The sequence below is a fragment of the Lutra lutra genome, chromosome 1 (genome assembly GCF_902655055.1).
Source record: "Lutra lutra chromosome 1, mLutLut1.2, whole genome shotgun sequence".
Classification (NCBI taxonomy): Eukaryota; Metazoa; Chordata; class Mammalia; order Carnivora; family Mustelidae; genus Lutra; species Lutra lutra.
This window is the reverse complement of record NC_062278.1, coordinates 55,894,040-55,919,476: the sequence shown is the minus strand read 5'-3', so window position 1 is coordinate 55,919,476 and position 25,437 is coordinate 55,894,040. Positions and strand designations below refer to the sequence as shown.

Sequence of the window (25,437 nt, the reverse complement as noted above, 5' to 3'; positions counted from 1 at the left end):
GGAGCCTCCTCTACGACCTGGACTGGCTTTTATAGCCAGCAAGCATTAGACTCCGGAAATTTCTATCTATAGCCCCCCTGTTGCTAGTTTTACTCTGAGACTGGGAAATAAAATTTAGCCTCAGTTAAGCAACTGAGTAAAACTATCCACAAGATGATCTGCCTTAATAAAATATAAAATAGTAAGTGCAGAAGTCTCCAGAATTTCTACAGGATTGCAGCACCATCTACCTTATTCTTGATGTATGTGGCATGTATCCTCAGACTCCAAAGAGCAGAAACTTCCCTTTACTTACCTGGTTCTGTTCAACCTGCAGGAATATCCTATACTCTAAATCAGCATTTCTTAGTGAGGAAGCTTTTCAGACTCTGGGTGAGACAATTCATCACTAGGCCAGGCTGTTTCACTCACTGAGGAGTCAACCTATACCTCAAGATCCTACCCCCCTTCCTGTCCCACAGTAGCAGCCCCCAGCCTTGAGATAAATAATGTCTCCCGAGTAAAACACGTGTAAAGATGCACATGACAAAACTGAACAAGAAATGGTTTTCCAAGTTTAGGGCCTCTGGTCAGCCAAGCAACATAGAGCTGACAGCATTTATAAAACAGGATGTGCAAATCTAAACCTTCCACAAGAGCAACCGAAGAGCCAGCCTGTTCGATCAATGCAAGATAATCTGGAATTATAAATCTGTACTTTTTAAAAATAGAACTGAATAACTGCTGAGGGAGAAAGTAGAAACTTGAGTGTCTCCCTTATCTACACGTGCAGCAGGTTTTGTAGGACCCGTGCACACCTGATGGGGTTAAAATTTGAAAAATTTTAACAGCAAGACCTAGTAATTCAAGAATCACAAATGTCTTGTATAAGTATTACCTAAATCATGGTTTTAGTGGTTTCTTCCTGAAAACCCAGCCCCCCACCGTCAGGTGCAACACAGCCTAACGCTTGCATCATTTGCCACCAGAACCAAGCCAATTGACAGTCTCATTTTAATTAGAAATCACTTTCCCCTTGCTTTTTCTTTTTTTTTTTTTAAGATTTTATTTATTTATTTGACAGACAGAGATCACAAGCAGGCAGAGAGGCAGGGAGAGAAAGAGGAGGAAGCAGGCTCCCTGCTGAGCAGAGACTCTGATGCAAGGACCCTGAGATCATGACCTGAGCCGAAGGCAGAGGCTTTAACCCACTGAGCCACCCAGGCGCCCCTCCCCTTGCTTTTTCCAGGTCCACTCCACTCACATTCTGTGTTCTCTTTTTAGAAAGCCTGGGCTTCTGAAAAATTTGCCTTGGGAAGAGATACTCCTTGAGATGGCAAATGAGTCTGCTCAGAGGTAGATCCAGTTAAAACAGGGAAGTTGAAGGTGTTCATTTAGGCCACCTTTCAACTCTGCTCTGGGAACTTTTTCAGACCTTTCTACAAACCAAATGGCCCATGCGGCCAGTGAGCAAGGTCTGGCCTCTTCAGGCTCCATCATCCCTAAATAGGACTTACATGTCAGTGCCTGACTGCCTTCTGACTACAGTTATACCTCTAGGCTCAGCAGGAAGCATCTGAAATCCTGAATTACGTTGTGGTACCCACTTGTTCATTCCAGCCTTCCTTAACCCCTGGGACTCATCAGGCCTGACTCTCTTCCTGGAGCTGTTCATCGCTACCAGACTTTCTCCTTTAAAATGCTAGTTTCAACTCCTCCCAGTCTGTCACAGACCAGGCTGTTTCCATGAGACAAGGGGATCAAGTAACATAAATATAATACTCTTTAAAAAAAAAATGGTTTTGGGAAAGAGTAATTTTTTTCCAAGATTTTTATTTATTTATTTGACAGACAGAGATCACAAGTAGGAAGAGAGGCAGGCACAGAGACAGAGAGGGGGAAGCAGGCTCCCCGCCGAGCAGAGAGTCTGATGCGGGGTTCCATCCCAGGACCCTGGGATCATGACCTGAGCCAAAGGCAGAGGCTTTAACCCACTGAGACACCCAGGTGCCCCGGAAAGAGTAATTTTTAATGGCCGACTGTTCGCGGAGGAATTTGAAGCACACGACATTGGCATGAGAGGGGCTTTTACACACTCCCCACAGGACAAGTTCAGAGGAAAGAGAAAGCCTAGACTGTTCTAACATCTCCTTTGTTTTTGTTTGCTCACTTATTTAATTTGTGTAGTTTTTCCATTTCATAAAGACGCAATCCAAAAGCTAGTAATCAAGCACAATCAGAGAAGTATGTTGCTCTTGGGATATTGTTAACGCTGCTGGCGTTGTTTCAGGGACTTCTGAAAGAGGCGGCATTTTATTTATCTTTGTATGCCCACTGTCATTATTGTGCCCGGCACATAGTAGGTACTTAACAAACGTTCATTAAGTAAGTGCATCTGCAGCTAAGGGGCCATGTAGATTCACTTTCACAGAGGCCCACTCAGAATCAAACCCCAGAAAACTCCTTGAGCCCAAATTTCAAGTACCATTATTACCATGGTCTCTAAGTGCCATTCAAATTAAAAAATATGCACCTCTCATGTTATCCTTACAAAGTAAGACATGTGCTGCATAGCAAGGCCATAATTTCTACAAACTTTAAAACTTGCCGTGGTGCATTCTGTTAAGAAATTCTGCTAACACTGATTTAAAAAAGAACCATGTAAATCTATAGTCCTTTCTGTTTTTAACCTTAAAAAAAAAAAAAAAACAAAAAAAAACTCCAGCTTCGAATGAAATCCCAGACTATCCTGCTCAGCTCTAACTTGTCTCTATCTAGTGTTTCATGTGGTTTGGTATAAAGGTTAACAGCGTGGGCTCTCTTGTTTTTTCCTGGATTCATAAATTTGCATCAACAGATAATATTAACTGTGTTCCCTGGGGCAAGTAACCTATCCTTGCTGGGCCTTGGCATCCTCATCTATTGAAAGGGGAATAATAACAGTATCTACCACACTATGAGGATTATATATATATGTAAACTGCCTAGAGTACTGTCTTGCATACAGGAAGTGTGTATGTACCTTGAGGATGTGCTATTCTTATCATCACAATAATTAATCACAGAATTCAAACATACAAATAAACTTGAAATAAACTATAATTAACAACTATTAATCATTAACCTCATTTGGCCAAAAAGTAACAAATTGATCAACATTACTGAGAACAGATGCTTTGCTAGACTGATGTATGCCACTACAATCCAGTGCTCTTAAGTAAAGGATATCTCTGCATTTCAAAATTCTATTGGAAAAAAAAAATGGGGAAAAGCCGAAATATAAACACTGGGAAAATGGTTTAAAAGACAAAATTTGGGGCACTGGTGTGGCTCAGTAGGTTTAGCATCTGCTTTCAGCTCAGGTCATGATCCCAGAGTCCCAGGATCAAGTCCCATATCAGGCTCCCTGCCCAGAGGAGAGTCTGCTTCTCTCCCTCTAACCCTCTCCCTTCTCAAGCTCTCTCTCTTTCTCTCTCAAATTAAAAAATAAATCTTAAAAATAAATACAATTTAGAGTGACTAAGAATTTTGTGTAAGTAACTTTTACTGACATGAAAAAATGTTTGAGATAAATTGTTACGTGAAAAGAGGGGACAGGATACATGGGATATAAAAATACTATAATTTATTTTTTTATAAAAATACATTATAAATATGTGCTAATATATGCATGGCCATAAAAAAAACCTGGAAGAATGAACGCTACATTATTCACAACATTAACTGTACATGCAAGATTATCAGTGAGTTTTCTTCTTTTTGGTAACTTAACACTATAAATTTAACTTAAAACACAAATTATTCAAAAACCCAAAAATAAGAAAACATTAGGATATATTGTAAGCTTTCATAAACAATCAGCTTTTTAAAACACTAACTGGAAAAACACAGATTAACCAAACCATTCACAAACTTATATGCACTATTAAGAATGAGATTATTAGCATATTAATAATTAACTAATTGGAAAATGAACTCAAATGCTAAAAATGTTCCACAGGATCAAGCCAGTGAATCTTAGAACCTTAACTTCTTTTCTTTTTTTTAAAGATTTTATTTATTTATTTGACAGACAGATTACAAGTAGGCAGAGAGGCAGGCAGAGAGAGAGAGGGAGGAAGCCGACTCCCTACTGAGCAGAGAGCCTGATGCGGGGCTTGATTCCAGGACCCTGAGATCATGACCTGAGCCAAAGGCAGAGGCTTTAACCCATTGAGCAACCTAGGTGCCCCAGTTAGAACCTTAACTTTAAAGGAACTTTGGGAACATATCAAATATAAAAATCTGTATCAATGCCCTATACACCTGGTAGAAAACATGCATTATCTTCTAATTGATGGCTACAGAGGACCAGTTTATTTGTTTGTTTCTTATATATTTGCCATATTAATTTTAAATGGTTAGGAAAGCAGGCTGGCTTCCCAGTGTTACTGATCCAGGTTCCCAAGGCCATGTGATACTTAGGAACATGTCAGGGATGTTGCAGAAATATTCTTTATAATAAGTGAGAGATACAACAAAATTACTGATGAAAAACTTTTCACTTGAAGATTTTTTGAGTCCAGATAGTCACCAACAACCAACCTTCAGAGAAAGATACACTGTTTCAATTATACTCTCTAGTCAAGAAGGCTGTAGAGTGGATTCTAAACATAATTAGAAAGTGCCATCTAGTGGATGTTTTTATAATGTTTCTCTGCTTACACTTAATTATTATTAAGTAGTTGTTAGAAACCTACTCTGGGTGTATAAAACGCATAAACTTCTGGGTATAAAATAAGTAAGTCCTGGAATTTAATGTACAGCATGATGGCTATAGTTAACATTAATGTGTTGTATACTTATAAGTCGCTAAAAGAATTGATCTTAAGGAGTCTCATCACAGACATAAAAAAATTTGTGTAGTGACAAATGTTTTAAGTATGGGGATTGCTTCCCAATATTTACAAATAACAAATCCTGAACCAAATATCATTAGTCAGTCATATATCAATAAAATTAGATTAATGGATAGTTACTCTGTCTGAGGAAAACAGCTATCCTTTACTGCATTCCCTTACTAATTTCTGATCTGAACTGGTGGGCATCAGATCATTTTTAGAAGACTACACCTGTTTGGTGTTGAGAAAACTAGACAGCTACATGCAGAAGAATGAAACTAGGCCACTTTCTTAGCCATAGATGAAAATAAACTCAAAAGGGATTAAAGACCTAAACCTAAGACCTGAAACCACAGAACTCCGGAAAGAAAAAAATAGGCAGCAAACTCTTGGACATCAGTCTTAACAATATTTGGCTGACCCCTCAGGCAAGAAAAACATAAGCAAAAATAAAGAGCTGAGACTACATTAAACTAAAAAATATCTGCAAACAATATATCTGGTAGTGGTGAGTAGCCAAAATATAAAAAGAACTCATACAACATTTAAAAAAATCAATCCAATTTAAAAACAGGCAGAGGAACTGAACAGATGTTTTTCCAAAAAAAGACATACAAATGGCCAATAGACACATGAAAAGATGCCTGACATCACTAATCATTAGGGAAATGCAAATCAAAATCACAATGAGTTATCACCACATACCGGTCAGAATGGCTAGTATCAAAAAGACAAGAAATAACAAGTGTTGGCAAGGATGTGGAGTAAAGGGAACCCTCATGCACTGTTGGTGGGAATACAAACTGGTGCACCCATCATGACTGCAAAGAAAAAAAAATTAAAAACAGAAATACCATGCAATCCAGTAATTCCACTTCTGGATATTTGCTTGAAGAAAACAAAAACACTAATTTGAAAAGATACGCATGTGCACCCCAATGTTTATTGCAGCATCATTTACATTAGCCAAGATATGGAAGCAGCCCAAGGGTCCACTGATGATAAAGATGTGGTGTATGTGTACAGTGTGTGTGTGTGTGATGGAATACCACTCAGCCATAGAAAAGAAGGAAATCTTACCATTTGTGACAACATGGATGGACCCAGAAGGTTTTACACTAAGTGAAATAAGTCAGACAGAGAAAGACAAATACTACATGACTTCACCTGTATGTGGAATCTAAAAAACAAAATGAACAAACAAACCGACAAACCAAATAGAAATAGACTCTATACAGAGAACAAACTAGTGAGTGTCAGATGGGAGGTGAGCAAAATGGGTGAAGGGGATTGTGAGGTACAAACTTCCAGTTAAAAAATAAATAAGTCATGGGGATAAAAATGTACAACACAGAGAATATAGTCAGTAATACTGGAATAACTTTGTATAGTGACAGATGGTAACGATCATGGTGAGCATCTCATACTGTATATGTTAAATAACTATGTTGTGTAACTGAAGCTAGTATTTTATGTCGACTATACTTCATTTGAAATTTTTTAAATTTTTTAAAAGATTTTAATTATTTATTTATTTGAGAGAGAAAGAGAGAGGGGAAGAGCACGAGCAGGCTAGAGGGGTAGGGGAAAAGGGAGAGAGACAAGCAGAGTGGGGAGTCTGAGGGGGCTCAATCCAGGAACCTGAGATCACGACCTGAGCCAAAGTTGGATGCTTAACCAGCTGAGCCACCCTGGTGTCCCCATTTGAAATTATTTTAAAAAAACAAATAAACAACAACAACAAAAAAGCCAACTCTGACTGACAGCATGATTTTAAATCTCAAGTTGAACCTCTGCCACTACCACAGATAGCAAGAAAGAGCTCAATTACATCCTAAGTGCTCCAGGACCTACAAGGACAGCCTATACAGGTTAGAAAGAAAATCCAATTTAACAAATGTGCTTTTATCATCCACTTCAGTTGATAATGAAAGGTAAGCACGATCATATTAGGACAGTAATTACTACTAACACTTCTCTATGCTATGTGAAAACTAATTCACTGGCCTCAATACTGATTTATTGGAAATCAGAGGGCTTCCAGCAAAACCCTTAAAGTAGTACCATGGACAAGCTGCAAAGGCCCTCTTACCATTAGAGGTGGCAGTAACACAAGTTAGGACCAATTAAAATTAAATTAACGAGAAGAGTTAATGTGGAATAAATACATAACCAAGGCAAAGTAGAAGGCTGAGTTATCCAATCAGTATTTATAGTTTTAATCTTTGGTAGTTCAGATCAAAGTGTAAGACTAGACTTACTCAGATGAAATCTCTATCTACCTAAAGTTTCCTAGATATACACCCAATATTCTGTCTTCAGAAGCAGAGTCTGCATTTTTAAAAGCTTCTAAGTATCTAGATATTTTCAGATTCCCACATTGCAGAAAGAAATGATCAATTTATTTCTAGAGCATGTTACCCACTGATGAAACGAAAAGTTTTGACTTCGAAAAGAGTTATCTGCAACCTTTTATAATTAACTTTCTTAGGAAGCTATGCATGTTTTCCTGGGTGTCATATTTAATTTATAGGATAGTATCTGTTTAAGGAGCTATCCTCCTAAAATGAAATGCTTCATTCTATAGAATTGATAGGGACTGGAAATCCAGTCTTTGTAGGTCACTGCATCCTCCAATTTATAGATGAGGAAGCCAAGACCCATAGGGACCAAAGGTCAACTCAAATTCACCAAATGAAGTAGTGGCAAAGTTAAGATCCAGGTTTCTTGGCCACAAAATTAGAACCCTTTCCACTATATCACACTGCTTTTTTCTTCTTCTCTAAGCAGAAATGGCATATTTCCATTAAATTCTTCTTAGATACTACAGTTACATTTTTAATTTTTTTTTGTTTTTTTTTTTTTAAAGATTTTATTTATTTATTTGACAGAGAGAAATCACAAGTAGGCAGAGAGGCAAGCAGAGAGAGAGGAGGAAGCAGGCTCCCCGCCGAGCGGAAAGCCCGATGTGGGGCTTGAACCCAGGACCTGGGATCATGACCTGAGCCGAAGGCAGCGGCTTAACCCACTGAGCCACCCAGGCACCCCCCTACATTTTTAATTTAAAAGGTCTGTATGAGGAGCACCTCGGTGGCTCATTAAGCCTCTGCCTTTGGCTCAGGTTATGATCCCAGGGTCCTGGGATGGAGCCCGGATTTGGGCTTCCTGCTCAAGTGGGGACGCTGCTTCTCCCTCTACAGCTCCCCCTGCCTGTATTCCCTTTCTCACTATCTCTCTCTCTGTCAAATAAATAAATAAAATCTTAAAAAAATAAAAAATAAAAATAAAAGGTCTATGTAGGTTAACTGCTGCCCACACATGCCTGAAAGACAAAGGTGATAAAACTGTGAGTTAAATCTTTAAGATCATCAAAGAAAACCTAGTAGAATGTGGGCAACACAGCTTCTCTGGAGTAATATGCATCAGTGATTCAGACAAGGGGACCAAGAGACCAGAGAACAGACCCAGAAGTTTCTAAAGTGGAAACCGATACCATTTATGGAGAGGGCAGGAGGAGTCATTTCTGCTTCCCACTAATATTGTCCTTAAGTTTGAATTACCTGAGGGTACACCATTTCCTCAATAGGTGTTCAAAAAGTGACAATCAATAAGAAGCTCACAGGTCAACCTTTAGTATTTGAGAGGAAAAGCTCTGATTTCCCTCAAAACTGTCATCTTTTTTATCTCTCATCATCTCACAGAGTAAGTACAGACCACCACACATTTGGCTCTGAATTACTTCCAATTTCCAGGGTCTGAAACTTCTATCTGCGTCTTCCTGTCAGATTTGGTACAATGACACTTCTACTTAAAACTTAAGCTGTGGCTAAAAATACCCTTTTTATTATTGTTTAGTTATTTATTTCTTCCTACTCATAGGAATTTATTTCTGACATGGTAAAAACACTCGTAAGAGTCTGAAAGCTTGGATTCAAATGCAGACTCTAACCAGAAACATGTCTTGGCTAAATCCCCTAACTTCTGAGTGGTTCCCTCCATCTGGCCCCGGAGAGGCCCTTCTAGCTCTAAATTATTCTAAAGCTGTATTTCTTGAAACAGTCCACAACAGATTTCAACACAGCAAAATTTATCAGGCCTGTTCCCAACACGACTTCTCCAGCAAAGGCTTCACTAGAAGTCTGCGGGGCGTAGTGATAGGACCAAATCTAAAAGGAGTTCTTTGTAGGTTAGGAGTGAATTGCTTTTGACAAAGTCTCTGTAGACATCTTACTTTGGCTCCTCCTCTATACAAACCGCTATTGGAGCCTAAGAAAAGCAGCTTTCAAACACGCAAGGGTACGGATTTGGTACTGCTGCCGCCAGGCTTCAAGCACTGCCAGGGGACCAGAGTGAGTCAAAGCAATTCTACGCATCGTGCGCCTCAATGTCTTCCCTTTACTGGGCAGCTATACACTGGGCTCAGTCATCCAGCTAAATGTCAAAGAGTCCTGAAGTCATTACTAGTGCAAAGGTTTCCAGTCTGAAACTTTCAAAATGATTTAACTTTAAAATTGTACAAAGGAGATCTTTTTATCGTATTATTATAAGCTTGGAATACTAAAGGGTAGAGAAATCACGACTTGGGAATTACACAATGTATGTGTTTGAAAGAACATTCAGATACACCTTCTGGGATCAAAGGCATTACTTGAAATTATTAAAAGAATCAAGTAGAAGCAACAGGCAGTTTTTTGTTTTTTGTTTTTTTTTTTAAAGATTTTATTTATTTCTTTGACAGAGACAGATCAGAAGTAGGCAGAGAGGAAGGTAGAGAGAGGAGGAAGCAGGCTCCCTGCTGAGCAGAGAGCCCGATGTGGGACTCGATCCCAGGACCCTGAGATCATGACCTGAGCTGAAGGCAGAGGCTGTAACCCACTGAGCCACCCAGGCACCCCAACAGGCAGTTTTTAATAGAGCTTACACAGTCTGAGAATTCTCAAAGATATTTACATAAGAATGCCTTGTTTTCAGGTTCCTCTAACACTTAATTTCCAATTTTTAAGGCATTAGAGATGATTTACTTACAGGCTCTTTTCCCTTGAGAAATATACCATCATGAGTATTACTAATGGTTTTGGTCAAATTACATCATGTACGTTTGAAAGCATTTTTTTTCTCCCAAAAGAAAGAATGATCAACTTTACATACTGTCGTCAAACCACTCTATAAAAAGCAGTTCATTCCTGTCCTCCAACATAAATGAATACTTGAGGACTCACTGAAGACCGCTCTTCTTTTACACAAAATGTTCTAGGAATCTTTCGGATGACAAGAAACCACCAATAAAGAAAAGGTACATGTTTAGAGGAAATGTACTTGTAACAAATAGGTTCCTTGATTTTTAAATCATTCTGCATGAAACATGTTATACTAATTTCTGAAAGTTTACAGTAGATAAACATTATCTGGAATAAGAGATATTTCTAAGAAAAACAAATGGGTATTACTAACAATCTACTCTTATCAAGAGCAATCTGCAAAAAGGAAAATACAAAGGAGACACATTTTAACCTCTATTGGTATTATTTTCCTTCTCCAACAGCCTGATATGTTTTTCACTTTTGGCTATATTTTGGTGTTGTGAGGAAACTACACAACTCAGTTAAAGAGGAAATGAATAATATGATTCCTGTGGTTTAGAGGGACAGGGGGTAAGGGGACTAAGTGGGTACTGGAGCAAAAATGTTGGGGTTTTAAAAAATGAAGAATAAAACTTTATTAAAAACAGATTTTAGAGGCGCCTGGGTGGCTCAGTTGGTTAAGCGTCTGGCTTTAGCTCAGGTCATGATCTCGGAGCCCTGGGATCAAGCCCTATGTGGGGCTCCCCACTTGGCAGGCAATTGGCTTGTTCCTTTCCCCATTCCCTGTTAGTGCTCTCTCTCTCCCAAGTGAATAAACTCTTTAAAAAACAAACAAACAAAAAGCAGAGAAACTCAGATTTTAAATGGCCATTTTATCAGAAATTGAGCTTCTAGACAAGAATATGAAAACTATCTTAGCCCAAGAAAAACTCTTTGATCTAACACGTACCAGGTTTTGCTACTGTGCAACTCTTTGCACCATTTCTACTATGAGGAATGTTTTCTCTATCAACTTCTCTCTTTTCTTCCTCATCGAAATTCTCCTTAAAAACTTAGTGAATGTGCCTCCTTTCTTATTAAACTCACCTAACTTGATTTAGAAACACTCGTACTTATTTTGAACTCCCACTTTGTTCTTCATTCAAAATCACAGATTTATAGAGTTAGAACAAACTTTAAAGATTATCCAATATAACTCTCTCATTGAAAGAAGAGGAAACTGAAGTCCCAATTAGGAAATCTGCTCAAGGTCGCAGAATTTGTTCAAGATAAAAAAGCTGAAATCAGTACAAAGTCATCCCTGTGTTAATTTTTCATTTTCACTCCTCACTGAGAAAGTTTAAAAGGTAACATTTCTGAAGGAACTGGAGTTTATTTATTTAACATTTTTAAAACACAAAGCAAATCATTGACGCTCTTCACAGAATACAAAAATTCCATTAAAATTCACGTCATTAAATTCATTTCATTAAAATGACCAACAGTCATTCAATATCCACAATATATATACTGAGCACCCACTGCCTTGACAGGGACCTTGAAAAAAAAAGGCAAAACAATATATGAGAACTAAGAAGACATTCAGATGTACAAGAGAATTGGGCACAAGACCATAACATTCTCCTGGAAAAGGTTTAACTCACCACACCACATTCCAGCAGACTATAGTGCTTAATAAAAAGAATACCGAAGCCTATCTTCCTCCTCTGTTCCAGTTGCCCTTTCATACCAACCCGAGGTAAACCTCCAAGTAATTTACGCCTTACTCTTAGGGGATGCGAGCTTGAGAGATGGGTGACAGTAGAGCACAACACAGATTCTAAACCACCGCAAACTGTCCATGAAGTTTCTACACCTGGACTACAAGACATTTTCAACCTAAGTTATTTCAATAAAATGCCACATTCAGCTGTGCTTGAAAACTGCAGCCGTATTATCTTACATCCCCTTTAACTCAAAACGGCACTTTTTATCCTATGTCTATCAAGTAGCCAGGACCTTTCTAATAGGTCAAGTTCTCCCAGTACTTACTTTTCAGATTGTGACTTCAGAGTAAGAACAATCTTTCTCAAAAATCTCAACTAAGAGTTACATAAGAGTATGTAAAATTACTATATTTATTTTATACTTGGGGAGCTAAGACGCAGAGATCCTTAAGGTCTCACACAAGTAACCCCAAGACATCTACTCTCATTCTCAATTCAACATTCCAGACAAGAGACAAAATCTCATCTGAAAGTCATCAAGCAGGAGGTAGCATTTCCAACCCACCAAGTTTTAATAATCAGTTTTTTATCAATGGTCATAATTTGGTGTTTAGGACTTTCCCCCAGCCATATTAATCTTCTGTATCTATCAAGGATTAATTGTCACAAGTAGAGACTTTGAAGATTTTTTTTTTTTTTTTAAGATTTTATTTACTTATTTGTTAAGCAGAGAGAGAGAGAGACAGAATGAGCGAGTGCGTGTGCACAAGCAGGGGGAACGAGAGGAAGAGCGGGCAGAGAGAAAAGCAGGCTCCCCCTGAACAAGAAGCCCTATGCGAGACTTGATCCCAGAAACCTGGGATCATGACCTGAGTCAAAGGCAGATGCTTAACCAACTGAGCCACCCAGACGTCCCTGATGATACATGATTTTCAAGAAAAGGATCTCAGAAAACAGAATAATAAAGTAAACCTGGATATGTAAGTGCAAAAAATTTATTATTTTAATACACTCTTCCTTGTGAATATTTAGTTAATGCCAGAGACTTAACAACACACTTTTTCTCCCTAAATATTTACAGCAACAGTATCTCAATGAGACAGTTTGCAGTCCTTTAAGGATTTAATAAAAAGTGCGAACAGTTTTACATCACTGCACTCAATTTTAGAGTTCCTAAAAGTCTTTTGGGACTTCATTCTCAATATGCTTCTGGCTTTGTCCAATTCATTCTCTGGATTGATTTTCTTCGAGGAACTAAAAGCATTCAGCGCTTTTCGCCAAACACCACACACACATAAAATAACAATTTTTTTCCATTGTGTGAGCAGTATTGAAATATATCCCTTATCAGGTCAATCTTGAGATGAACACTCAATGTCTTCCTCTAAGGATCAAAGGAATAATTTAAAATAAATAGGCATATTATCATTTAAGCTCTCTTATTAGCAGTCTCAGTACTGTTTATAGATTCAAATCTCTCCAAATTTCAATGTAAGATTATACTAGGTACAGATTTTAAGACTTCAAGTTACAGACAGACATTCTTATTACAGAAGCCAAAATTGAATCTGAATGCTTATTTCTATTTCTTTACACTACCCAAATCAAATAACTTTTGTTGGGCAACTGCAGACACTCAGCTGAGTCAATGAACATATTTCAGACAGCTGCTTCTTATTTGGGAACCTAAAACTATTTTTGCCTTAAGAAATGCAGGTTATACAAAGAGAAATAAAAATCAGGATCCGAAAAAAAAAGTTCCCACAAGAAAGGTCCGCACGTAGCACAGTTTGAAGATGAACAACAATCTGAAATATATATGTAAATCTCATTTAACCAGACCACAGCTAACAGACACTCCTCAACTAACCACATTTTGGAAGAAACTGTTTTTAGGATAAAGTGACAAATTATAAAAACTGGTGAAGATCAATTTAAAAAAATGCCTGGGTGGCTCAGTGAGTTAAGCATCTGGGTCTGGGTTAGTTCAAGACCGCAAGGTCCTGAGATCGAGTCCCAAATTGGGCTCCCTGTTCAGTGGAGAGTCTGCTTGTCTTCCTCTCGCTCTGCTGCTTGCTCCCCCTGCTTGTGCTCTCTCGTACCCTCCCTGTCACAAAAACCTAACTAACTAAATAAATATATAAATAATATCCTTTTAAAAAAAACTCTTCAGAAAGTTTAAACAGGGGGCAAAAAGGTTGTTGGTGTTGACACTGAGCAATTCACCGGATGTCAGTACCTATACTTCTTCAGATCTCCACCCTTTTCCACATGGTAGGTGTGTGTGTGTGTGTATGTGTGTGTGTGTATTTTTTAAAAACTGTAAAATAGTTATTAATCATTAGAGTGATGACACTAAGATCATCCTTTCATTAAAGAATAAACTTCACTCTATTAACAAGAAATTCAGTGTACTAACATTTCTTCAATCATCTACAAAGACCGAAAGCTTTCTAGCCAACTTTCACTCAACAAAAAAATTAACCAAAATTCTTTTCTAAACATTCCAGTTTATCCTATTATTTTTATTCTAGGAAAGGCAGACACTGACATCATTTCTTGTATAGTAAAATTACTATTTGGTGGGAAATATAATCTCTTCCTACTTGCTCTTCATTGATATAAAACACATTAATGACCCAAATTTTGTCAACTGTCATTTTCTTATAAATTATCAGAAAAGAGCATTTTCTTTTAGGCTGTGATGAAGACACAGTTGTCTAATATATAATAACATCTGTATCAAACTCAAATTTAGGTGTACTGACAGAAATACAATTATGTATATAAGAATATGCACAAATACAGGTCTAATTTGGATCCATTCAATAATTCTAAAGAAAGGATAAAAATCAAATAAGGGACAAAACATTCATCTGTTCCCCATTTCCACGCTTCATAAGCCAGAACTAGGAGTATAAAGACTTGGACTTCACAGTCAGATAATCTTGAGTATGGCTAGCTATCTAACTCATAGTTCATTCATCTATAAATATTTTTATAGTTCATTCATCTATAAAAATAGGCTAGTACCTACTTTATACGATGGTAAGAATGGACACAGATAATATAGGAAACCCCTTCAGAGTGCCTCACATATCCTACAAATATGTAGTAAATATTTTATACATAGTTAGTAAATATTTTATAAGACACATAAATGTATTTTCTTCCTTCTTCAAGTCCTTTGGTACCTCCTTACCCCAAGAGATGATTACAGTAGCTTCTAAGTGATAATCTCCATTCCACACTAATGTCTATCCGTACACTTATTCAGAAGCGTGCTTTGAGCCTTTCACTCTCCGAATCCAAACTCTTCAATGGCACTCTACAGTTTACTCTCAGAATCTAATTCCTTAGGTTGGCATTAACCTCCCTGTCTCTCCTCACCTTCTCTTCCCGACACAGACACAGACACAGACACACACACACCCCACCATCTGGCTCCAACTTCTTAGCCTTTCTCTGTATCCTAGAAGATGCATTCATGGCCCAGCTCCCAGCAGTTGGGTACTTCCTTGCCTCTCACTGCTTGCCCAGAGACCCCTTATTTTAAAATGCTCCTTCTCTCTTCCTCTCCATGCAGGTCAAATATGATCCTGGGCAGAATACTATCTCTCCTCCAAATCTCTTAATTCCCTACAGCATGAACCATAAACTTCCTTGTGACCCTCTTCTTTTAGTGTCTCAAATGATTATAATAAATCCATGACCCTTGGCCTGATTATTTTAACCTCCACTCCATGCACTTCCACATCATCATCAATCATTAGTAACCTGTTAATTATAGACAAGTGAGCCTTCACTATAAAGTCTCCTACTGAAAATCACAGATTTAAATCCTGTAACTTGTTCACAGTTCATCCTCGCCATAACTATGAAGTCTAACTGGAAAGGAGCGGATGAGGAAGGGTGGGGATCCCTCTTGGTCTGTGAAGTGCCCAGAAAAATGTAGAGGAATAAATAGGAGAACACAATCCCATCATGATTTCACTATCCTTACTAAGTATAAAGGGCCAGAACCTTTCAATGAAAACAGTCTTTGAGATCATTTAAGTGCAAATAATTCCCAAGATCACAGAAAATCTCTGGCACAGCTTTAGAAGTGAAGCAAAAAGAAACATGCTCAAATCGATCCTTGAGTAAACTCCGTTAAGAGTATCAGAATGGCTGTCTTGATGGGCTTTAAACCCGACAGAACAGCTGACCAGACACTGGACAACTCCACTGAGAGAAAATCAGAACCTCTCCTCCTTCCTGGCCCGGTGATCTACCTCATGGACTCAAGAGCTCCACAGCGCCACCTACCCTAGGTTCAGAATGGTTCTTCACAAGGGCAGGTTATTCATTGATGAACACACGATACAGGTGGCAGTTAAAAGGGCAGCTTAAGACTTGCAGAAAATTAATGCTGCCATCTAACCAATGTAAGGGTTAAGTAACAGCAAATAACTATAAATGGATGAAAACAGCATAAATGGATGAAAACAGCAGCCAAGATAACGCTAAGCTCAAAACAAACCTTAACTTAGGGCAATGATGCCATCATTCAAAAGAGACATGGTGCTTGGCTAACATAGGGAAAAGGAGTAAAGAGTCCACTGGCGAAGCAGAAAAGAAACCTACAGATTTTGAGTAAGATTCGGTGGGAGAAATATACACAGAAGAAAACCGTATTTGTTATCTTTAACGGCACTATGTTAACTGAGCTTCCTTGAGGAGTCCTGATTCCTCAAGGCACGAAGGAACAAAAAAAAGTGTGGGTGCTCTACTGTCTGCTCTACTGTTTTTATATAAAAAAAAATTCAGTGACTTATTTCTCAGATTTAATAAAATCTAGTTAGCCCTTTAGAAATGTGGATTTTGCAGCTAAGATAATGAACGGTAATATACTGGGAAATTAACTTCAGGAAAACAGGCAATGCTAATCATTGCTTCCTCAAAATGATAGACCCATCTGAGTATTTCACTGTTTTTGTAAGCCAGATATAAACTACCAGACAAAATGAATATTGTCATTCCAGCAACACCTACATTTGAATAAAGCTATTCAGAACTATTTTAAGAAGATGCTTTTCAGTAATACAAATGCATAAATGCAGATTTTGTATAATCACACGATTAATTACATGAAGCCCAACTCTGAATTTATTTTATATGTATTACTGGCTTCGCTGTATAACAAATAACACAAGAGTAAAAATTAATATCTAGTTGAAACTTAATTCTTAATTTAGCATTCAAAAATGCCCCTTTCAATGAAAGTTAAGCCCATTCAAAGCACAATCTGTAATATATGCGCTTCTTAGATTCTGAAAGAAATTTTATACCAAATGATTATATATATTCATAAACTTTGTACTATATTTAAGGATAATCCAACTTATTAACATGATAGTGTATTTTCAACATTTGCTGCAACTTAGTCATTAGAGAATATACACTTTTCTTTAAAAAAAACTTTAAAACAAGAATACTAAAAGAGTACTGTAGGTTTTCTAAAGTACTTTAAGCCTATCTAAATTAATAAAATACTAAGTGAATTAGTACTACAAAAGAGACTTTTATAACTGGTAATTTAAAATATTAATGTGAATACTGAACAGGTCAAATCTTTTACATTAATCAGAAACACAATTTAAGACTGGTTTGAGTGAGTAAAGTTTTCATGTCAGGTAATTTCTCCCATTTTCCCCTTCTAAACATAAAAGATGTTTTCCTGCATTCCTCAGGAACAAAACATAATCTGTTCCTCTAGAGATAGGATGGTATTAACTGCTTCTTTTGAGAAGAGAACATCTGGCATAATGTGTTTTTATAGAGTTTGTACAGTAAGCAGTTAGGAAGGGTGAATTATCACAGATAGTATGGCTTCTTCTTCTTCATGGCTGGACAGCCCAGTAAATCTTGAGTCTTCTATGTGCATGGAGGCTGGAGGTGGGTGGTTAACAATTGGGCTTTCAGTAGTAAATAATTTAACATTAAAAAAAAAGATTTTGGGGCGCCTGGGTGGCTCAGTGGGTTAAAGCCTCTGCCTTCGGCTCAGGTCATGATCTCAGGGTCCTGGGATCGAGCCCCGCATCAGGCTCTCTGCTCGGCAGGGAGCCTGCTTCCCCTTCTCTCTCTCTGCCTGCCTCTCTGCCTGCTTGTGATCGCTCTCAAATAAATAAATAAAATCTTAAAAAAAAAAAAAAGATTTTTTTTTAATTCCAAATTTGATTCAGAATTATTATTACAAATAGATCCTTCATTGAAGAAGTTATCTTCTTTTTTTCTTTTTTTGGTTACAAAATTCTTCTCTTGCCTTATTCACTTCTTAACCTAAAATTTGTCAGACTTACAGAGGATTTTTCACAAAGCAGATTCATAACATTGTAACAAGATTACATTTTTTGGTGTTCATGCATAAAAGTCAGAAAAAACCTACTTGATCTTGGTACATAGTCAAACGCACAGGTCTATGGCCAGGACCCTCAGGAGTGACTGCGCAGTGCTTACAATTTATATAAAGTTAAGACGGACTTTGTGCCCCCTGCTCCATGTAGTCTGCTCCTTTGCCTTTGATCCAGAGTTCAGCGGCAGTCATAAAATGAAGTCTAGGGGTGGCTGGGTGGCTCAGTTGGTTAAGTGTCTGCCTTTGGCACAGGTCATAATCCCGGGGTCCTGGGACTGAACCAGATGTCGGGCTTCCCTGCTGAGTGGGGAGCCTGCTTCTCCCTAAGCCCCTCTCCCCCACTCATGCTAATAAATAAATAAATTTGTTTAAAAAAAAAAAAAAAAGAAAAAGAAAGAGAAAAAGAAATCTTGACAAGTAACACGCTTAGAGTCTCTGCAACAGCTATGGGTTAGATGGAGTGAAAGGCGCTGAGAGTCCCAAGCAGAGAAACCAGAGGAGAAAGAAAGGGGCAACTTGCTTCTTCTAACACCAGATGACTATAGACCGACCTGACCCCAGGGAAAGGCCCAACAGTAAAAATCAACACTGACTCAAAGATGGTAACTGGACTATGACAAAAGACATCTGGTAAGTCATACAGCAAATAACAAAGGGGAGGACAAAATGCCCTGGACACAGTTGTGGGGCTGGAGGAGGAAGAGGGGGAAGAACGAGGGGGCAGAACTTAAGGTTTTTACACTGAACAATGCCAGGGCAACCTGGTGAATAAAACTGGGAAGCCAAAGGTATTCAACACACTTTTACAAAGAATGATATAAATGTATTCTTACTCTAGAACAAATCAACCCTAAATAACAAAGGGAGGAAGGGAAAGTTCAGTGTATGCCCCACCTGCTGTGGTTACAGGAGACAATGACTGACAGGTTGCTGTGATACAGTCATGGGCCTCAAGCCCAGTGAAGTGGATGGCTTCGGATTTTGGTAGTGGCGCCTAGACATCCAGAGAGAAACTAATCTTCATTTCAACTGAAGACAGAATACAAAATGCTGGAGTCAAAAGGAACCTTACAGATCACTGGTCTACTGCTCTCATTTTTCAAAAAAAAAAAACAAAACAGAGTGAAGCAAGAAAAAATAACTGCTTATGGTTTAGAAAGCTACCCATGGGCCTAAGTGTTTTCAGTACACATGATTTCTGCCCACTGTGTTTGGGGAAATTACTGCTGAGCAAGAAAAAGACATCTCAGTGCTTTTCACACATTTCTATCATTCCTTTCCTCATTCAATAAACATCTAATGAATAGTAAGTCCTAGGCACTTGGCTAGATCCTGGTACACTACTGGAAAGCCTCCGAAAATTAATGTGATAGGTAATGGCAACTATTCTGCCTGAGGATAGGCAGAATACTGAGACTGACCAACTAACATTATGCACCACCAGGTACAGAGTTATCATAAGGCTGGAAGAATTGGGATATGGAGACCAGAAAGGAGTGGAGAAATATAATCACATTCAAAAGAAGCACTGGCTGAGAAAAACAGAAGTGGGTGAAGGTCAGAAAAGGGGAGAGAGTGGAAATACAAGCGGAATCACATTTACCCGAGCTTTGGGGATTTTCACAATGCAGAACAAAACACAGGTTAAGTCACTGCAGCTTGCAAATGGCCCTCTCTGGGTCACTCTTTGTCTCTCTCAACTCAAATTAAGGAAAAAAGAAATCAGTAAAAGATGTATACATTTCTCTGCCCAAACTGTCTTTGGAAGTCAGGAACAGCTAACAATTTTCATTTAACATGAGAACATCACATTATTATGATGTGGTTTTCTTGGGAGAAAAAAACTTAGCTAGCAAACACACCCAGCTATTTCAGGATGTCTGACTTCAGTGGGTTTGAGAAAAGGTACAAGTGACAATTGGAAAACTGTAACAAAGAAAAGCAGCTGCTGCGAAAGATAAAACTAATTTTAAAAAATAGCTCATCAGGGTTTATTGTTAAGTGGTGCTATTTGGAAACTTACAAAATTCTTTCAACAAAAATCTTGGCATTTTAGGGAACTACAGAAAGACACATCAGGCTAGAAAGAGTAAAAAATGTAACAAGCTCTATGGAAATCCATTTGCCATTCTCGTGTAGAGTTCTGGGGTGGGCATACCCTGTGACACAGCAGCTACGCTCCTGAACGTATATCCTAGAGACAGAATATGTACATCAGGGGCATGAACAGGATTCCCAGGAATTTTCCCTCTCCAGCTTTATCTCTAATAACACAGTATCTGGAAATAATCTAAAATGGCCATCAAAAGAAAGTAGACAAATTGTAGTATTTTCAGACAATGATGATAAGTGAATTACAAGTATAGGCAAGGATGACCCTGAAACATGATGCTGGGGTGAAAAAAGAGGCTGCATAAGAAAACAGTATTACATTACTTATATAAAATTCAAAGACAAGCAAAAACCATGTAGGGGATACATAAATATGTGAAAAATACGACCAGGAAAAACAAGGAAGTAATAAACTCAACATCTAGCACTGGGCAGGCAGCGAGGCGGGCAAGGTTAAAGAGATACAAGGGACTGGGGCCAGGGACAGCTCTGTCTCCTAAGTCAGTAGTAGGTACTCAGGTATTCATGTTAATGTTATTCTTTGTATCTTACCCCACATTATAAATATTCCCTGTATATACAGCATTTTCTGAATACAATGGGGGTTGCTTCTATTTAAAAAAAAACTCTCGGTATTTTACTACTTTAAAAATGCTTTTTAAGTGTCTGCAAGTAATAAGCAGTAGCTATCATGCACTCGAGAATTCAAAATATCACTGAATTCACATTAACAATTCTGAGGTCAGTATTTTCATCCTTAGCTTCTATCTGAGGAAACTGAGATTCAATGTTCTGTGGGTGACAGCAAGCCAAGGTTCCCAACTCTGAAAACCACAGTGGATCTGTAGGGTAGGACTATCTAAAATATTAAGGAGGGGCGCCTGGGTGGCTCAGTGGGTTAAGCCACTGCCTTCGGCTCAGGTCATGATCCCAGGTCCTGGGTTCAAGCCCCACATCCGGCTTTCCGCTCGGCAGGGAGCCTGCTTCCTCCTCTCTCTCTGCTTGCCTCTCTGCCTACTTGTGATTTCTCTCTGTCAAATAAATAAATAAAATCTTTAAAAAAAATAAAATAAAATATTAAGGACAAAAATAGATTTCTAGCACAAGACAACAAATTTGTTATACTGATTTACTATTCTAGCTCATCCTCTTGTCCACAATGCATCCCTAGATCATATTCTAATGGCATATCCTAATTTTATGGCATATGTACTTTATTATTTTATAGTCAAAATTTACCCTTCAACTCTACAAATTCTAAAACTGGCAACAGCTAACATTTATGCAAAGTCTCAACTTGGTTGTACTTCCTTTCATAACTTGAATTTCTCTAAGACTGGGAGCTGAAGCAAAGTTCAGTATTGGTAGGTTACAACTTCATGCTCTTATCTCATTACCCTCAGGGATTCCCTTACAGGCAAGCCAACAGGCTGGCGAAGCCCCACAGAAATTACTCACTTCCACCCTCTCTTTCCTCATCTTTCTTCCAGCCATACTTCAAACCTAATTTTAAACTTATGCAGGAAACCTGATTGATACCACCTGGTTTTCTCTACTCCCTTAACTCTGGGCCTCTGCAGCACACAGAACAACACGACTCATCTACATAATTATTTGATAACTTTTTCTTTTGTTGTTGTTTTCATTTGCACGTGTCTCTAGCCTACAAGATACTGAGAAGAGTTTACAAATTTCTTTCTTCTGAGCTATGCCCTGACTCATTCTTCCTTGCCCAAAGCCTCGCCAGCTGTGCTCTGTTAACAGTAGTCACTTAGTAAATGCTGATGGACTTACTACAGGAGAACAATGCGCCTCTGGTATTTCTCAATATCCCAGGGAATCCTCCACATCTATAAACATGCTGAAGATGAGACCAGGTACCGCTAGAGGCTTGGGGTCTTCCTGAGGGTGCCTGGGACAAGAAAAACACAGAGAGAGACCAAAGACAGTCAGGAGAAACAGAGAGGAAACATGGAAATAAACAGAGAGTAAAGTGTAAGAGAAAGGAAAGAGTCAGGAGTTACAGAGAGATTAAGCAGCCAGAGACACTCAAGAGACAGGGAAGAGGTTGACCCTCTCACTTTGGCTTGGAAACAACATTTATCATGTAACAGGTGCCGTCGTGTTACTGCATTTATGAGATAATATCCATTTCAGAGTTATTTCTAAGATTTTTCTCACCTTATTTTATCACCTACTAAAATCTGTCTTTATAGTCTTATCTTTGGAGATATATATACACACACACACACACACAGACACAGTCCTCAAAACAACACAGCTGTAAATTAAAAAAAAATACTTTTCCCAATTCTCCAATTTATAAAATGGTTACTTCAGAGGAGTAATGTGATTTGTTCAAGGTTGTAAAGCAAAAAGATGAGAACTGGGGCCTTGAATCTCTGGATTCCAAAATCCAGTGCTTTTTCTGACATCCCATGTTCTCTATTAGAAATGAATCCTATATAAATCATAGAAATCCAAACTATACATTCAAAGTAAAATTTTCTATCTTTTGGGATACTGAACTACTAAGGTTACTCGCTAGGAAATTAGCTCAGAGCTTCCTTTATTTTAAAAATCTATCAGAAAAAGTAAGTCCTAATGAAAATATACCAGAATGATTAAAAAATTTCAAACAAATGAAATTAAGTGACTGTGACCTGACAGAATTTTAAGATTTTAAAAAAGGAGCTAGAGTTAGTTCATTGCTTTAACAATTTGGTAATTTCAAAGTCTTAATGATTCAACACATTTCAGCTGAAAGGATTAAAAATTTCCACATTTCAATGAATTCTTTAAATCTAAATCTAATACTAGTAAGCTTGTCTCAAACTTAATCTGTCATAATGTCTCATCTAAAGTATATACTGCATGTAATCCGATTTCAGGGTACTATAGTAGAAACGATTTAATGCATCACTCCTCCTAAGCCTTAGTATTTTTCTCTTGAGGGATACTTAAACTCTTCTAAATAATCATGCCCTTTTGAAAGCAATGTAATTGCCAGAAAATCTCCTTTGATACAAGGGTAAGCATGTTATTGGATTTCACAGCAAGACAAGATAATAATACAAAAAAATTTCTATTTAGTTGTGCACTGGTATACTGTTCTATGTTCAGTAATTTTTAAACCACAAATTTTCAAATAAAACCTGAAATATAGTACTGCTCTGCCCTCTAGTGACTAGCTAGGTTTTGCTAACTACATGCTTTTGTTTATTTAAACTGCTTTCTGAGCAATACTTAGAATTTTTTTTTTAAATATAATGGCTGCTCTGTCATCATTTGGAGAGTGATAAAGAGTACCAGTCAAGTTTTCAGATACATCTTTTGATGTGAACACAACATAGGAAAGAGATACGATTTATTTACATAGGGATGGTATACCTAAGTCTTACAAAAAAAAAAAAATTAATCTATTCCAGTCCTTATTCATATTTTTATGCAATTTACTTGGAAAGGTCAAGGAATTCCATTCATGTTAAAAAACTTCATAAATTTCATAGCTATAAATCCTAAATTGGTTAATTCCATTATTTTGGGGACTGAGCTATCACACTGAGTGGTACTATATATACACCACACATAGATGAACAATTCTCTATTAACAGAGCAAAACTATGCTTAACACAAAGCTATACTGTTTATCATTTACCCTTAATTATTCAAGTGGCACTTTAGGATTTTCCTGAACCTCAGTGTAGTCACTAGGAAATTAACTGTGACTTTATATACGGAAAAATTAAACAAGGACCCAGGTAAAACCAGAGTTATTTATTATACAGAGATGCACCCTAGTATTTCAACGAAAGGAGTTCGTTTCCCTCTTAAACTGCCACAAACTTCCTGCAAAGGAACTGATGCATTTCTAGAAGAGCATTTCTACTCTAGTCCCAAACATACTACTTCTGTGTCTACATACGCCTATGTAAAAAATAAACATCACATCTGTAAAAATGGTATGTAAAGGATACCTGAACATGTGAGGCTAATCCATGGACAATATGGTGGTGTGGTTAGGAGAACAAACCCTGCAACCAGACTAAAAGTTTGAGTTCTTGCTCTGCAGCTTACTGGCAGTTATGATCTTAGGCAGATCATTAACCTCTCTGTGCTTCAGGTTCCTCACTTACAAATTGTGAATAAAAAAGACACCTACCAATAGTAGTGTTTTGTATCTTGATAGGTATTGGGGGTTACATAGGTGTACGCATTTATCAAAATTCAGAGAATGTACATTTAAGATCTGTGCATTTAACTGAATGTTAATTTCAGATCAAAAAAGTTGTACACAGGGTGCCTGGGTGGCTCAGTGGGTTGAGCCTCTGCCTTTGGCTCGGGTCATGATCCCAGGGTCCTGGGATGGAGCCCCACATCTGGCTCTCTGCTCAGCGGGGAGCCTGCTTCCCCCTCTCTCTCTCTGTCTGCCTCTCTGCCTACTTCTGATGTCTGTCAGATCTCTGTTAAATAAATAAATAAAATCTTTAAAAAAAAAAGTTGTACATAAATAGTGAACTACAGTCAATAACAGACATCCTGAAATACTTATGATAGGGGTAGTAATGTCTTTAATTTACTTGCTACTGAGTCAAAAATAAATCGATGATGGACAGGTTATAGATCTGTAATAACATAATGAAAATGTTAATGGTCAAATCTAGGTGGTGAGTATGTGAATGTACAATGATATTTAAAAGGTTCATAACAAAATGTTGAGGGGAAATACATCCACCTCTCATAGAGCTGATGTGAAGGATTAACCATGTATGTAACAGTATTAAATACACAGAAAAGTACCTGACAAGCAACAATGGCAAATAGCAACATATTAAGCAAATAAAAGTGATCTCTCTTCTTCCTTAGTTGGAGGGGAAAATGTAAGAAAATAATGAGGTACTGAGCTCCCAAACCACAGTGAGTAGTTGCTGTTAAGGGTGTTAAAGTTCAACTTTCAAATAATTCATATAACTGCATGGGCCACATAGAGAACATAGTCTTGAAAGAAAAAGCTGATTAGAATCCTGCTCTGTTTTTAGTAAGCCAAAAAGTTCAGACAAACTAAATATTCTGAGTCTCAGTTCCTTCATGTACAAAATGGGAATAATGAGACCTACACATTTAAGAGTCACTGTGAAGATTAGAAAAAATACACTCCTACACACGTACACAACAGAGAGAAAAATGCAAATGATGACAATTGCCGTTTTCATCATTATAATCATTACTGCTAACTTATGGTGAATCTTGTATCCCCTTATAACTATTTTCTGCAGATGGAAACA

At 37.8% G+C, this 25,437-nt stretch overlaps 1 protein-coding gene across 17 annotated transcripts in view; it reads right to left on the bottom strand.

Moving 5' to 3' along the window:
* The window catches only part of BBX (BBX high mobility group box domain containing), a 274,710-nt gene that overhangs the window by 125,292 nt on the left and 123,981 nt on the right, over positions 1 to 25,437 (bottom strand). For 2 of the 17 annotated variants that reach the window (XM_047723659.1, XM_047723666.1), the window contains exon 2: positions 21,947 to 22,064. The exons of the other annotated variants lie outside the window; for them this stretch is intronic. The gene's annotated coding sequence lies outside the window, so the exon portion shown is untranslated. The remainder of the gene's footprint in view (positions 1 to 21,946; positions 22,065 to 25,437) is intronic. 17 annotated transcript variants of the gene reach the window in all.